General features: G+C 41.9%; 1 protein-coding gene across 3 annotated transcripts in view; it reads left to right on the top strand.

Moving 5' to 3' along the window:
• Window positions 1-7,435: 7,435 nt before the first annotated feature.
• The window catches only part of SULT2B1 (sulfotransferase family 2B member 1), a 117,902-nt gene continuing 109,668 nt past the window's right edge, over window positions 7,436-15,669 (top strand). For all 3 annotated transcript variants that reach the window (XM_075839978.1, XM_075839979.1, XM_075839981.1), the window contains exon 1: window positions 7,436-7,544. The gene's annotated coding sequence lies outside the window, so the exon portion shown is untranslated. The remainder of the gene's footprint in view (window positions 7,545-15,669) is intronic.

Raw genomic sequence — 15,669 nt, 5'->3', positions numbered from 1 at the left:
CATAAAAAGCAATGACACGTCGATTGGTAGAGAAAACAAACACGGCGAGGGGGAAGGAGATGTCGGGAAAGAGATTGGGGGGGGGGGCGCCAAACTGAATCTTTGCCCCAGGTGTTGGAGAACCTAGCTACGCCTCTGTCCTAGGCCTAGCAGGCATGCCTCTTCTTTTGACTTTGGCTGCACAGTGAGTAAGGTCCAACTTACTGCACCATTAACAGATAGAGCAAATGGCCCTATGTAGACCAGAGCCCCAGAAAAAAGCAAGGAAAACACTAGGGTGGCACAGTACCTATGTGAAGGTCTCTACTGTGGCCTAGTTGCAAACTTTGGCATATCTGAAGAAAGCAATTGCTGTCTGCCTGGTGGCAGATGCGACCAGCCTGTAGTGGCTTCACACAGAGAGGACTCAGACCCGTCAACGCTGGAGGTATCTGCAACCAGGGAGCAGAGGTGCGAGGCCAGACTGTACTGGTGAGTACCCGAAAATGCAGAGAAAGCTGTCTCGCTGGTAACGGAGCTAGGAGTCAGTGTAGTGGAGTAGGTCTTGACTCTCAGGTAGGCTCTGACTCTCATGATAAATGTCTCAGAGCCCAGCAGAGGACGTGCGCAGACACAAAGGGCACTCTATAGTCCCGATGTAGCCAGGGGACGGCTGGATTCCAATGGATGGAGGCAAGATGTCACGCAGCCACGCGAGCAGAGGCCGGATAGCCATTTTATCAGATAAGGTGATATCAGCTCTGAGGGGTCCCAGGTCTGAGTGCAGTATAGGTAAAGGAGAAGAACCAGGTAGATCAGTACATGTAACAAGCGTGTATGGCGCTTAGAGTAGAAAGGATGTGGGAGCAAGGGGATCAAGCAGCCATTTCAGTCAAAGTCTAAGCTCCGCCCCATGTGGGATTGTTATTTTTGGGATGAGGTGTAGTTTTGATTGGTATTATTTTGGGGTACATGGGACCTATTGATTAACTTTGATTATGTTTTTCTTGGGCGGGAGAATGGAAAAAAAGCTATTCCATTGTTTTTTTTGCTTTTTTATGGTACGGCGTTCCCCATGCGGTCTTAATAACATGTTAACATATTCTTTTGGTCGTTACAATCGTAGAGATCCATATATGTGTATTTATTTTTTTACACTTTTCCATAGAAAAAAATTGTTTTTATTTGGTGATCAAAGCATAATTGAAAGACAAAGATCATCACATCATATGTCAAAAAATTCATACATAGGATTACAGAATAATATTTTCATAAGTAACATGTAAATTGTGACATTGCAAGAAAAAAGACTTGCTTTCGTCTCCATTTTTACATTTTTTCTTCTAAAAATATGTCAATATAAATTGACAATAAAGTCAAAACAACCCCAAAGATACAACGGTGGCTGTCAACCCTGCAATATTCCTAGAGTACCTTGAAGAGTATGCAAGTTCAACCATGATGTATGTTGAATTGTGCGCATTAAAGTGGTTGTTATAATAATAATAATAATAATAATAATAATAATAATAATAATAATAATAATAATAATAATGTTATAATAATGTTTTTCAATAAATGTTCTCCATGTTTTAAAGAAATTCTCTGTGGATTTTTCTTTATGTCTTTCTACCTCAATTTTATCATACATGAATAGTGTTTTGAGAGTGCTGATCACTTCTGTAATCTCAGGGACAGAATTCTGGAGCCAATGGCGCAAAATGCACTTCTTGATAACTAGTAAAGCTATGTGAATCACCTTCCTAGCCATCAGTGGTGATTCACCCTCCCCACTGTCCAATGGTATATAATGAAACAGCACCCCACGTCGCTTCAATGAATTTCAGGGATTGCTTCCAAAACTCCTCAATTTGCGGGCAATGCCACATGCCGTGTAAGAGATTGGCTCTATGCAAGTCACATTTGGGACAGCTGCAAAGATAATGTGGTGGTGCATCACGATAGGATGAGTCAAAAGTATATGTATCCCCTGTGCATAAGACGAAAGTGCATTTCACGCCGCTGCTCATTAACCTCCAAAATTTTACTAGACAATTCAGAGTCATTCAATTCCATTTCCCATAATCAGAAACAAGAGGTGCTAATAGAATTAAGAGTTTGGTTCCTTAAAGGGGTTTTCCCATGAGAGACATTTATGACATATCTACAGGATAGATGTCCCATCTCTGGGACCCGCACCTATCTCTAGAATGGGGGCCCCCTAAACCCCGTTCAGTCGTTCTGTGTTGCAGCTGAATGAGGTGAATTCTGACCATGATAAAGGTTATATGGTCGTGAGTTGCGAAAACAGCGTAGCTCGCTGACATTGTCCTGCCCCGCTCCTTACTCTTGTAGGCAGGTCCGGCGTTAGGGCTCCCTGCGGACTAGAGCAGCCATAGCGGCTGCTACGGGGCCTACGGCATGAGGAGACCCGCGCCGCCCGGCACATAATGCACAATTTTTTTTGAGGGGTGTGACGCTATCTACTGAGGGGGCTGTGTGGCGCTATCTACTAGGGGGCTGTGTGGCACTATTTACTAGGGGGGCTGTGTGGCACTATACAGGGGGGAGCGTTGTGTGGCGCTATCTACTGGGGGATGTGTGGCGCTATCTACTGGGGGACGGCTGTTTGGCACTATATGGGGGATGGCTGATTGGCACTATACAGAGGGGGGGCTGTGTGGCATTATACAGGGGGAGGGCTGTGTGGCACTATTTACTAAAGGGGGGCTGTGTGGCACTATCAACACTATCTACTAGGGGGGGTAGAGTGGCACTATACAGGGGGAGCGCTGTGTGGCGCTATCTTCTAGCGGGGCTGTGTGGCACTATCTACTAGGGGGCTGTGTGGCACTATACAGAGGGGAGAGCTGTGTGATGCTATACAGGGGGAGGGCTGTGGGGTACTATATACTAGTGGGATCTGTGGGGTACTATCTACTAGAAGGCTGTGTGGCACTATTTACTAGGGGGCTGTGTGGCACTATACAAGGGGGCTGTGTGGCACTATCTACAAGAGGGGGGCTGTGTGTGGCATTATCTACAAGTGGGGGCTGTATGTGGCACTATCTACAAGAAGGGGGCTGTGTGTGGCACTATACAGGGGGAGGGCTGTGTAGCGCTATCTACTAGGGGGCGGCTGTTTGGCACTATAAAAGGGGATGGCTGTTTGGCACTATACGGGGGAGGGCTGTGAGGCACTATATAGGAGAGGGCTGTGTGGCACTATCTACTAGGGGGAACTGTGTGGCACTATTTACTATGGGGGCTGTGTGGCACTATACAGGGGGAGGGCGGTGTGGCGCTATCTACTAATGGGAGCTGTGTGGTACTATCTATTAGGGGGGCTGTGTGTCCCTATCTACTAGGGGCTGTGTGGTGCCATCTACAAGACGGGGGTTGTGTGTGGCACTATCTACAAGTGGAGGGCTGTATGTGCCACTATCTACAAGAGGGGGCTGTGTGTGGCACTATCTACAGGGGGCTGTGTGTGGCACTATTATTATTGTGGGGCCCAAAGGGGGCACTATTATAGTGTGTGGCACCGAGGGGGCATTATTTCCATCTGGGGCACTATGGGTGTTAAGGGTTTTGTAGAGGGTGGGGAGGTGCTAGAAAAGCGAGAAGCCAAAGATGCTTGTGTTTCAAATTCGGCAGAGGCGATTTGTAGTTGGTAGAAGGCATCAGGACAATCTGGGCAGGATGAAGAAGAAAATGAAAAGTGAGCGACTCCAATCTGAGAAGACGTCACTGGTATTGTATTAAAGGAGTTTTCACATTTAGACATTTATGGCATATGCACAGGAAATGCCTGGTACTGGCAGCTATATCTAGAAATGACCGCAGAATCCAGACGGAGACCAGTGGAGAGATGGCCACACATGCGCGCATCTCTCTCTATTCTGTTGTATAGTTGTCATGGTTGTTATGGAAACAGCCGAGAGAGCTGCGCGCACGCATGACCCTCACTCCACTGGCCTCCGTCTGGATTCTGCGGTCAGTTCTAGATATACAATAGCTGCGGGAACAAGATCCTGAATATGAACAGCAACTACTTTATTAAGGAGTACCAAAGAGACTAAGAAATAATCAATGCGTTCTCCAGACATCTACCATACCTGTGAAGGTCAACATCGGATATAGTACCTTATCGTGTGATCTTTCAGCGAATATTCTACCATCCGCTCGTCGTCTGTCTTCTGTCGTGCATAAAACTGAATCAAGGTCACCCCCCAAGAGAATTTTACGTTCTTTGTCAGCAAGAAGTTTCCTCTCCAAAAATTAAAAAAAACATGGTTATTGTCATTCAGTGCATAAATACAATACAAGCTGCCTATCGTGCCAAGACCACTCATAAATATCTGCCCTCCACATAGTTTTTGGCAGAAATAACCGTACAATTAAACTGTTTATGGAAAAGTTATATGACGCCCACCTTGCCATTCACTGCTGGGGATCCCAATACCTTACCTACCCATAATTTGTGCATTCTCTGGATATCTTGTTCTTTCAAGTGTGTTTCCTGTGGGATCACCAGATCTGCTTTTAAATTTTTCGAGTGGAGAAGCACCATAATGCGTTTAATCGGGGATTGTAACCCCTTTAAATTCCAAGTTATTAATTTAATGTTATGTGAAATATGTAATAGGAATTTTCTAGCGGGCATCTTTCAGGAATAGCAAAGCAGGTATCATCCACTGAGGTGTTCCCCCGACCCCACCAACTAAATGGAACCGATAATTTGACAACATTAATAGAGTAAACCAGGTCGTGGACCTCACTTTGTTTGCACATCTGGGTGTGGAATCTCTGTAAATTCCACCGTAAAAAATAAACACATAAAAAGGTATATATACAATAAATATCCTATAATGTCATCTTTATATAGAAGTAAATCAGATTTGTCCCTTCGTGTCTTCAGTCAGGTGAAGAAGAGGCAACTCCTTCTCTGGATCCCCTTTTGCTGGATCGTACTCTACGTGGTGATTCACATCTGTGTGAACGGGTAGTTTCCCCATCTTGACTTCGGGACATGTTGTCCACATATCGATCTGCTTCTCCCGGAGAGGAAAAGCATTCCATACCTTCCTACCTAACTTCTAACTAACTATTTTTTTAGTCCCACTAGTGGACTTCACATTGCTGATCTTCTGATCGCTGATATACTGCTTTGGTATACTTAGGGCTCATTCAGATGAGCGTGTATCATGTCCTTGTGATGGCTGCTAAAACAACGGCCGTCACATGGACTCATGTATTTCAATGGGGCCATTCACTCGAGCGTTGTTTCAATGGAGCGTGTGAAGGGTCCATGAAAAAATATGACATGCTCTATTTTACTGCGTGTCACGCATCTCCCCATAGACTTTAGTCTATGGGGGATACGTGACAATGCGTCCCACATGGGTGCACCTCGGACGTGAAAAACGTTAGTTTTTCACGTGCGAGGTTGCCGACGCTCATCTGAATGTAGCCTTAGTATACCAAAGCATTACTGCCTGTCAGTGTAAAACTGACAGGCAGTCTATCAGCATGTGCCTTTGTCACCAACTAATAGGTATATAGTCATGGCAGGCCTGGGGGCCTTTGTTAGGTCCCTGGCTGCCATGTCAACCCATCGAAATTCCAGCGATCAAGTTTGAGATGGGTGAAAGAGGGATTCATCTCTGTCAAACCACTTAAATGCTGCTGTCGCTATTGACTGCGGCATTTACTAGGTTAAAGGTTTCCCCAATCCCAGTCGTTGCAGCAGGAGCCCGGCTGTCAGTTACAGTAGGACTCCCACGGTGATCACATGGGCCCCATCATGTACATGCCCCATTATGTCTAGTGAGGTGGCTTCTGACTTCTATATGAGTTACGGAAAGATCGTAGCTCAGCAAGCTCGGCTATTTTCAAATAACCTGTCCTGCTGTGCACTGTTGCCTTTTATGCAGCAGCCAGCGGCCGCCTGAACAGGAAGGACAGGGAACTTGCATCTATAATACATTTATTGCCTATCCTGTAGATGGGCCATAAAAGTCTGTCTTGAGATAACGTCTTTAGAATTAGGCCATTAATGAAGAATCCAGCAAAACCCCTTGAACTGTAAATATGCAATAAAATCTACTATACCAACTCTACTACTACCAACTTACACAAATTACTTTAACTGAAAAAAGAAATGATGCTCCATACACAGACTGATGATTGTGCTCAGACCATGTTAATACAAAATTTGGTCATCAATACCATCTAAGCCTTAATGTTACATGCTAGCTATTGTACACGGAGAGGCAATGTTGGGTAAGAGCCACTGTACATTGTAAAGAAGGATCTGACACTAGTCTATGCTGTACTTATAAAGCCGGTCAGTATTGCTCTCAAGTACTCTGATTATTAAACTTAAACGATTACACAAAGCTTTTTTTACAAAGCAAAAACTATATTGCTGATAACTTTTATTAACTGTAGGGGTTATCTTGAAATAGCGCTGCATTGGTATGGGTGTGTGTGTTTTGCTATCTACAAGTACTTTTTGTTTTGCCCTTAAAATTTTTTGCTACTACTGCTAGTGGAGTATTTTTATTATTGTCTATATCACACATCTATGTGACTGCCTCTAAGGGTATGTTCACATGCTTAACAAAATACGGCTGAAAATACGGAGCTGTTTTGAAGGGAAAACAGCTCCTGATTTTCAGCCGTTTTTTAAGCAACTCGTGTTTTTCGCTGCGTTTTTTAATACAGCCTATTTGGAGCTGTTTTTCTATTGAGTCAATGAAAAACGGCTCCAAAAACGGCTCAAGAAGTGACATGCACTTCTTTTTACGGGGCGTCTTTTTACGTGCCAGTATTTGAAAATGAGGCGTAAAATAACGCCCCGTAGGGACAGAATGCCGTATTTCCCATTAAAATCAATGGGCAGATGTTTGGAGGCGTTCTGCTTCCGATTTTTCAGCCATTTTTTGGGGCGTTTACCGCCCGAAAAAACGGCTGAAAATAGCCCGTGTGAACATATCCTAAAGGAGCCGACAGGAGCTTTCCTTGCACTGCTGTTATTTCGTTTGAGCTCTCAGTAGTGGCCTAACCACGGTTAGTTCCCCGCCTATCGGACATTAGTGGCAATTCCTATTGATATGCTACCCATGTCTGTGATGAGAAAATCCCTTTAAGGGTAAATGTTTTCCCTTCAAACATTTTTCATCATTATGTTACTGTTTTCTCAATATATTCTGACACATATATGCTGATGCATTACACCCGAATGTTTGCTAAGAGGATATACACCAAAAATGAAATGTGAACATAGCCTCTGGTAGCTGGACATGTATAAAGGCTACACTTTACACAATATGTTTTCTAATACTCCAATGTCTTCCACCCAAATACTATAGCCAATAGCTTGAGGATGGGGTGGAGTCCAAATACTTTATTATAGTAGTCATATAATTGATCGAGCTACATTGCATAATGAACCTAAGTTCACAAGGCTAAACTTGCATTGCCTCTGAAAGAAACCTTTTACAAAAAGCAAGCAGATTTTCTGGTATCTGGTAACGGGCAGGGAGAGCGTGGACTTGAAGGTATCTTGTTCTTTTCTATCTTTTCGATATAATCTTAATCTTACAATACTATAAATCTTAGTCCTTTAAAATGGAACTATTTTATCTTTGTTTCAATAGGAACAATTGTAATATAACATATAAATGGTATATCTAAAACAAGATAAAATATTGAAATGATTGTAAGCATGCTTTGAAAAAATATCTTAAACTAAAAACTGCTCTCTTATTTTCCTGTGACTGTGCAGAGATCTTGGTTTATGCACAGAGTGTATGAGTACCTGCAATGTAGCAGCACATTCCCATGTAAGCGCTCAGAATAATGGTCATTTGTTTAGTATTACTCAGCTCAAAATCTCCAAGTTTTTCATGTAATTCGTACTTTAGTGACTCTGTTTGCACGTTATAAGTAAAGGGAAATAACCAGTTGATAACCTCCTCCATTATTGACATCTCTGTTTTCTTCTATACCCCTAAAACAGTAGTAGAGTACCGTTATTGACATTTGTGCTATATTTGGAGTCACTTTAAGGCTGGATTCACACACAGCGTTTTGCTGCTTTTTTGTGCGATTTTTATGGCAATTTTAACTACGTTTTTCGCAGCGTTTTTACATACTGTTTTAAAAGGTAACTAAATGTTCAACAAACTTCTGACATGTCATAGTGACATGTCAGAAGTTTTGATTGGTGGGGGCCGAGCACTGAGACCCCCACCAATCGCTAAAACGAAGCGGCAGAAGCACTTGTGTGAGCGCTCAGCTGCTTAGTTTCTGGTCGGCTTTTTCCAGAAAGCCGATGTATCGGAGTACGGGCTCATAGACTTTCTATTGAGTCCGTACACCGATACATTTATTTCCGGAAAAAGCCGAACGGACACGAAGCAAATGAGCGCTCACACGAGCACTTCTGCCACTTCGTTTTAGCGATTGGTGGGGGGTCTCAGTGCTCGGCCTCCAAAAATCAAATCTTCTGAAGTTTGTTGAACGTTTAGTTAGCTTTTAACTATGGGCAGATATAACAGATGTTAAAATCTATAATAAAATATCAAATGCACTACACACAAGTGCGTTTTGGTTTGTGGCGTTTTTGAGGCAATTTCATGGACAGAGCATTTTTTTTCAAAACACACCAAATAAAAAACGCCACAAAATTGCCATTAAAAACGCAGGTTACATTTGAAAACTGCTAGCGTTTTTAGAAGCATTTTTTGGTGCAGTTTAAAATGCTAGAAAAATTTTGTGTGAAGGAGGCCTTAAGATTTCCTGAAGCTAGGAAATGTGTTTCTCGAATAGTCTAATGAGGGCAGCTGGCCGGCTGTGGCAGAACTCCCCTACATACAACCAGCCAGAGGGAAAGAAATTGAATAGAGGTTAAAGATACACGTGGGTCCACAAGGGATCCACTAGAAATATAACTGGTTTATATGGTAGGCTTACCCATTAGTATAGAAGTGTGTGTTCCCACACTGCGGCCTGCAGTGATATGTTCATTTGTCATGTACAACCATGCTGTGGTAGACCATCATTGTAGGACACCCTAAAACCACTGGTGCTATATCCCACTCTGTTCCTTTTAGATCTCCTTGTATTTTAACAATCGCAATTTTTGTGTTGTATGTCCTAATAAACTATTTGTATTTTTTCATTACTCTTGTGGCTTTTTGGCTTTTTGGTTCTAAATAAGTTTGCTCAGTATATGTGAAGCTTGCCTATCATACATATTGGAGGTGCACAAAATACCTTATAGTGGCACCTAACCCGTTACTTAACTGGTTGAGTCTCTGTATTTAAAATAGCTGTATGAGGACTTGTTTTTTGCGGGATTAGTTGTACTTTTTAATAGCACCATTTTTGGGTACATATAATTTTTTTATTAACTTTTATTAACTTTTATTGGGGGGATTATAAAAAAAAACCTGAAATTCTGCCATTGTTCTATGCGTTTTTAAATTGACGCCGTTCACTGTGCGACGTAAATAACACATTACCTTTATTCTATGGGTCGGTACAATTACGGCGATACCACATATGTAGAAGTTATTTGTTTTTGCATCGTCGCTTTCCAAGAGCCGTAACTTTTTTATTTTTCCATCAATGTAGTGATTTTTTGGGCTTGTTTTCTGCGGGACGAGACGTAGTTTTGATTGGTACTGTTTTGGGGTGCATGGCACTTATTCATTCATTTTTATTATGACTTTTTTGGGGGGCAATGGAAAAAAATTGAAATTTCGCCATTGTTTTTTGCGTTTTTTTTTACGGTGTTCACCTTGCGGTTTAAATTACATATTAACTTTATTAATGGAGTCATTACGGTTGCGGCGATACCATATATGTGTACTTTTATTTATTTTTTACACTTTTACTAAATAAAACCACTTTTTATGGAAAAAAATGGTTTTATTTATTTTTTACTGTAATTTTTATTATTAATCTTTATTTCACATTTATTATTTATTTCACTAGTCCCACTAGGGGACTTTACTGTGCGATCTTCAGATCGCTGCTATAATGCTTTGGTATACTTCGTATACCAGAGCATTATTGCCTGTCAGTGTAAATCTGACAGGCAATCTGTTAGGACGTGCCCTCGGCGCGTCCTAATATGCATATGTCCAGGGCAGACCTGGGGGCTTTTATCAAGCCCCCGGCTGCCATGACACCCCATCGGAGACCCGCGATTGCATTTGCGGGCCGCCGATGGGTGACAGAGGGAGCGCACTCCCTCTGTAAACAAAGTAAAATGCCGCGGTCGCTATTGAAGGCGGCATTTAATGGGAGACCCGTGCAGGACTTAGACTAGGCTCACGTGAAAAGGCGTATTGGTGGTAACTGATGATGATAATAATAATAATAATAACATCTTTTGCCAAACAGCGTGACTTTTATTAAACCTCACAATAAATTACGAGTTTAGAAAACTTTCAGCCTTCACATAATAACATAATACTTTACATAATACTATAATGAAAACTAAACATTGATCAGGATATGTGGAAGTATATTGCATAGTGGGCATATTGTATGCATAAAATATAAAAATAAACATGCACTATGCAATAACATTCAGGCTGGACTGTGGGATATAGCTATGCCTTCTATATGAATATAAAAAGAAAATACAGTTTCGTTTTTTTTACCATGATCCTTTTCACTCATTTCATAAATGTACTGATTGTACTTCATCCATATTTCTTACCCATTGGGTATTTGCCAGAAATGTGTAACAGTAACCCGTGGGATACATGACAATGTATTTGTAGTAGCTAACATTTCACTAATGCTAACCTCTATATTAAGCCTGCTATTCATGAAGATCCTTTTGTGGTAATGTGGTTCAGGCTTTATTCAGTTTCACCAATAATAGGAAAAATGTTGGTTGGGGCCATTTTACGACACTGATACAGCTCCAGGTGTGAGTTGACCTCAAGATTTGTTTCCACATAAGGGTCAATAAGAACCTCAAAAGGGCCTATAGCAAAGCTCCTTTTGCTTGTGAAAAATATGTTTTTTATGTGTTGTTTTTTAATATCTCTATGTCCAGTTATCATTGGAAGTTATAGGCCACTTATAAGAAGATGTTTCTACTTTTAGGTTCTGACACCTTATGTTATCATAGGGGGCACTAAACCTACTGCAATCAGGTCTCTACTTTTATTTTTGTTCCTTTGTTAGAAATTCTCAGGTCATGACTTGGTATAGTTAGAAAACTACAGTTGAGAAATGTAGATAAGAGCAGTGTTAAACAATTTCTATGGTTCTGTTCACATCTGTGTTGGGGTCCCGTTCTGACGTTCCGTCGGAGCCTTCCATCAGAACGGGACCCTGAACGGACACAAACTAACACGAACGGAAAACAGGGGTTTCCGTTTCCATCACCATTGATTTCAATGGTGACGGATCCGGTGCCCATGGTTTCCATTTGTCTCTGTTGTGCACCGCATCCGTTGTTTTGACGGAAGCAATAGCACAACAGAAACAAACGGAAAACATGGGCACCAGATCCGTCACCATTGAAACCAATGGTGATGGAGACGGAAACCCCTGGTTTGCGTTCGGACTTGTACATGATTCCGTTCTGACGGTAAGCTCCGACGGAATGTCATAATGGGACCCCAACTCAGATGTGAACAGAGCCTAACTTTGGCCTCTGTGTTAAGGTCGGAAACTAAGCAGTCACAAAAACACTTTCACGCAATAATTTATGTGCAAAATATATTTTAAAAAGCTGCAAAACTATTGTTCATTGTGAAAATACAAAACAAAAATCAACAACAAAAAGGGAGTGTTGTAACTATAAACAAACGGACAGGCAGTAATACACTGCAATACACTGCGGCAATTGTGCTTGTAGGTACGGCAGGATTTCACCCTGAATCAGCCGTGTCCTACAGCAACATCACGGGGATGAGTGGTTTTCACTACTCTGACCCGTGTGCTTTAGTGACAGTGCTGCTCAGCACAGCGCATTCTGCTGTCACACATGAGCGGCTGGCTACACGCGTCTTAGTTCGGCACAGCAGGGGATATAGAGCTTATCTCCAGGCTACTGCTCTGGCACACAGAGCGAAGGCATGACAGCGCAGCTGTCTGCTTACTATTCACACCCTCTGCGGCAATTGTGTGTATGGGTGCCGCAGGACATTCATCCTGAACCAGGAACATCACGGGCATGAGTGGCTCCCACTACTCTGACCCGTTTGCTTCAATTCTTATAAGGTTGCCGGCATCCCTACTGAAACCGACTAATTCAGTTCATAATAAATAATTCATTTACTACACGGTTTCTTATATAACAAGGACACACACAAGGTCTTTGCATATCACAGCAGCACAGCCTGAGTGGCTGTTTGTGCTCCTGGTCTGGCACACATCATACCTATGAGAGGGTTAGTCTCTAGACCCATGTTCACACTTTGCTGTAGTGCAGCTGCATGGTGGTGACACTAGCTACCCTGCTTTAACACTGCACTACCGCAGACCTGAGAATACAATTGCTGGTTTGGAAGCATAGTCACACGTGTTCCTTTTTGAACACTTTGTCATGAATCACAAACAATGACATCTTCAATATATATGGCCTAGGTATGTGAGTTTGGGGGTCACTCACACATACCTTTTACACCATCGGATATTTTACTGTTTATTTTCATTTCATTTAATGCATATTAATAAAAGTTACATATTAATTTCAGATCACATACTTCTTCTTCTTCCTTCCCCAAATACATAGTTACTACAGGTGGTGCACACCAATGTGATCTGTTTACAACATTGTGAGATAGGTGGTCTTCCACTAGTTGCCTTACATGTCTGTGAGACTGACTCCATCTTCCACCACTCAGGATGGCAGGCTTAGGAGTGGGAGAGCCTATCACAGCCTGGCCAGACGGACCTAGCTCCCGCCCTCTGTCTATTTATACCTGCCTTTCCTGTTCCTCCTTGCTTGTGATTCTTCTCGTTTTGTTTCCTGGCCCTGCTGCAGCTTCTTGAACCATTTGACCCTGCTTCATATTGACCCTGGCTTACTGACTACTCTCCTGCTCTGCGTTTGGTACCTCGTACACTCCTGGTTTGACTCGGCTTGTTCACTACTCTCTTGCTCTGCGTTTGGTACCTCGTACACTCCTGGTTTGACTCGACTCGTTCACCACTCTTGTTGCTCACGGTGTTGCCGTGGGCAACTGTCCCTTTTCCCTTGCTTCTGTGTACCCTTGTCTGTTTGTCTGTGGGGCACTTATTGAGCGTAGGGACCGTCGCCCAGTTGTACCCCGTCGCCTAGGGCGGGTCGTTGCAAGTAGGCAGGGACTGAGTGGCGGGTAGATTAGGGCTCACTTGTCTGTTTCCTTACCCCCATCATTACAGTAACACTATCTAATAATATGAATCTTCATTTATATAGCGCCAACATATTCCGCAGCACATTACAATTCAGACTATACATGTAATAGACACAATGAGGTGAATTGACTAAGAAAAATGTGACTGAATTCTGTCACAATTGCACCAAAAAATGGGGTAGATGGTTTGCGACTAATTTATTATGTGTTTCATACTTTTTTTTTTATCCCTACGTTAATCATATTTAAAAGTGTCTTAAAAGAAGGGCATGGTTGTCGCACTGATTCATAAAATGCACCAAATTAATTAAAGATTTGCACCAATTTCACATAAAATATTGGTGTGCATGTGAACATGAGGTGTCTAATATGCCTTATGAGTTACACCAATATTTGTTGTCACTGGTAGTGTCAGTTGGAGTATTTCTTGAAAATTTCCAAGTGTCTCGTAACAGCGCTGCTCCATTGTTACGGCCAGCTCCAGCTTCAGCTACAGCCCAGTAGAGAGTACAGGATCAGCAGAATCACACTGTAAATTCAATTTAGGGGGCAAATAGATCTCCACTGTGTAGCCCAAACAACTAGGTTATGCACCCCCAATGTAGACTATTAAAAAAGTGATGATTTTTCATATATCTGTTAATGGATTACGCTTATATAAAAAAGAAAATAATTACATTGTATTCAATAGCCTAGCTTAATAAGGTATAATCCTTTATTTAGCTTAAATAGTGTTCTTATTCCTAATTCAGAAAAGCAATTAGAATAATATAATTATCAAAATTAGGGTTATTTAGTAAAAAAAGATTGAGGGGTGACCTAATAACTTTGTTTAAATATATATAAAAGTTTAATACACAAATATGTCTGATGATCTATTTATACCCAATATGAATATACACCGCGTTCCAAATTATTATGCAAATGTTATTTTTCGCTGATTTTCCTAAATAGTCGATGCAAATTACAGTCAGTATAATCTTCAAGCCATCAACCGTTGGAGTATAATGCAAATTTTATTGAACAAATCTCCTAATGATAACAGATTTTTTTTAAGAAGTAAAAAACTCAAAATGCACTGTTTCACATTATTATGCACAACAGAGATCAAAACATTTTAAAGGTTGTAAAGAGAACTAAAATGGTAATTTGTTGAATTTGCAGCATCAGGTCATATTTATAGAAATCAAAAGCTCTTTCAATCAAAAAAAACATAACAGGCCAAGTTACATGTTAACATAGGACCCCTTCTTTGATATCACCTTCACAATTCTTGCATCCATTGAATTTGTGAGTATTTGTTTAGTTTCTGCTTGAATATCTTTGCAGGATGTCAGAATAGCCTCCCAGAGCTTCTGTTTTGATGTGAACTGCCTCCCACCCTCATAGATATTTTGCTTGAGGATGCTCCAAAGGTTCTCAATAGGGTTGGGGTCAGGGGAACATGGGGGCCACACCATGAGTTTCTCTCCTTTTATACCCATAGCAGCCAATGACACAGAGGTATTCTTTGCAGCATGAGATGGTGCATTGTCATGCATGAAGATAATTTTGCTATGGAAGGCACGGGTCTCCTTTTTGTACCATGGAAGAAAGTGGTTAGTCATAAACTCTACGTACTTTGCAGGGGTCATTTTCACACCGTCAGGGACCCTAAAGGGGCCTACCAGCTCTCTCCCCATGATTCCAGCCAAAAACATGACTCCGCCACCTCTTTGCTGACGTCACAGCCTTGTTGGGACATGGTGGCCATTCACCAACCATCCACTACTCCATCCATCTGAACCATCCAGGGTTGCACGGCACTCATCAGTAAACAACACGATTTGAAAATTAGTCTTCATGTATTTCTGAGCCCACTGCAACCGTTTCTGCTTGTGAGCATTGTTTAGGGGTGGCCGAATAATAGTATTATGCACACTTGCAAACCTCTGGAGGATCCTGCACCTTGAGGTTCGCGGGACTCCTGAGGCACCAGCGGCTTCAAATACCTGTTTGCTGCTTTGCAATGGCATTTTAGCAGCTGCTCTCATAATCCTATTAATTTGTCTGTCAGAAACCTTCCTCATTATGCCTTTATCTGAACTAACCCGTCTGTGCTGTGAATCAGCCACAAATCTTTTCACAGTACGATGATTACGCCTAAGTTTTCTTTAATTATCCAATGTTTTCATACCTTGCCCAAGGTATTGCATTATTTCACGCTTTTCGGCAGCAGAGAGATCCTTTTTCTTTCCCATATTGCTTGAAACCTGTGGCCTGCTTAATAATGTGGAACGTCCTTCTTAAGTAGTTTTCCTTTGATTGG

This window comes from Rhinoderma darwinii, chromosome 10, assembly GCF_050947455.1.
Source record: "Rhinoderma darwinii isolate aRhiDar2 chromosome 10, aRhiDar2.hap1, whole genome shotgun sequence".
NCBI classification, from domain to species: domain Eukaryota; kingdom Metazoa; phylum Chordata; class Amphibia; order Anura; family Rhinodermatidae; genus Rhinoderma; species Rhinoderma darwinii.
Note: the sequence above shows the minus strand (reverse complement) of the source record. Positions and strands in the feature narration are given on the sequence as shown.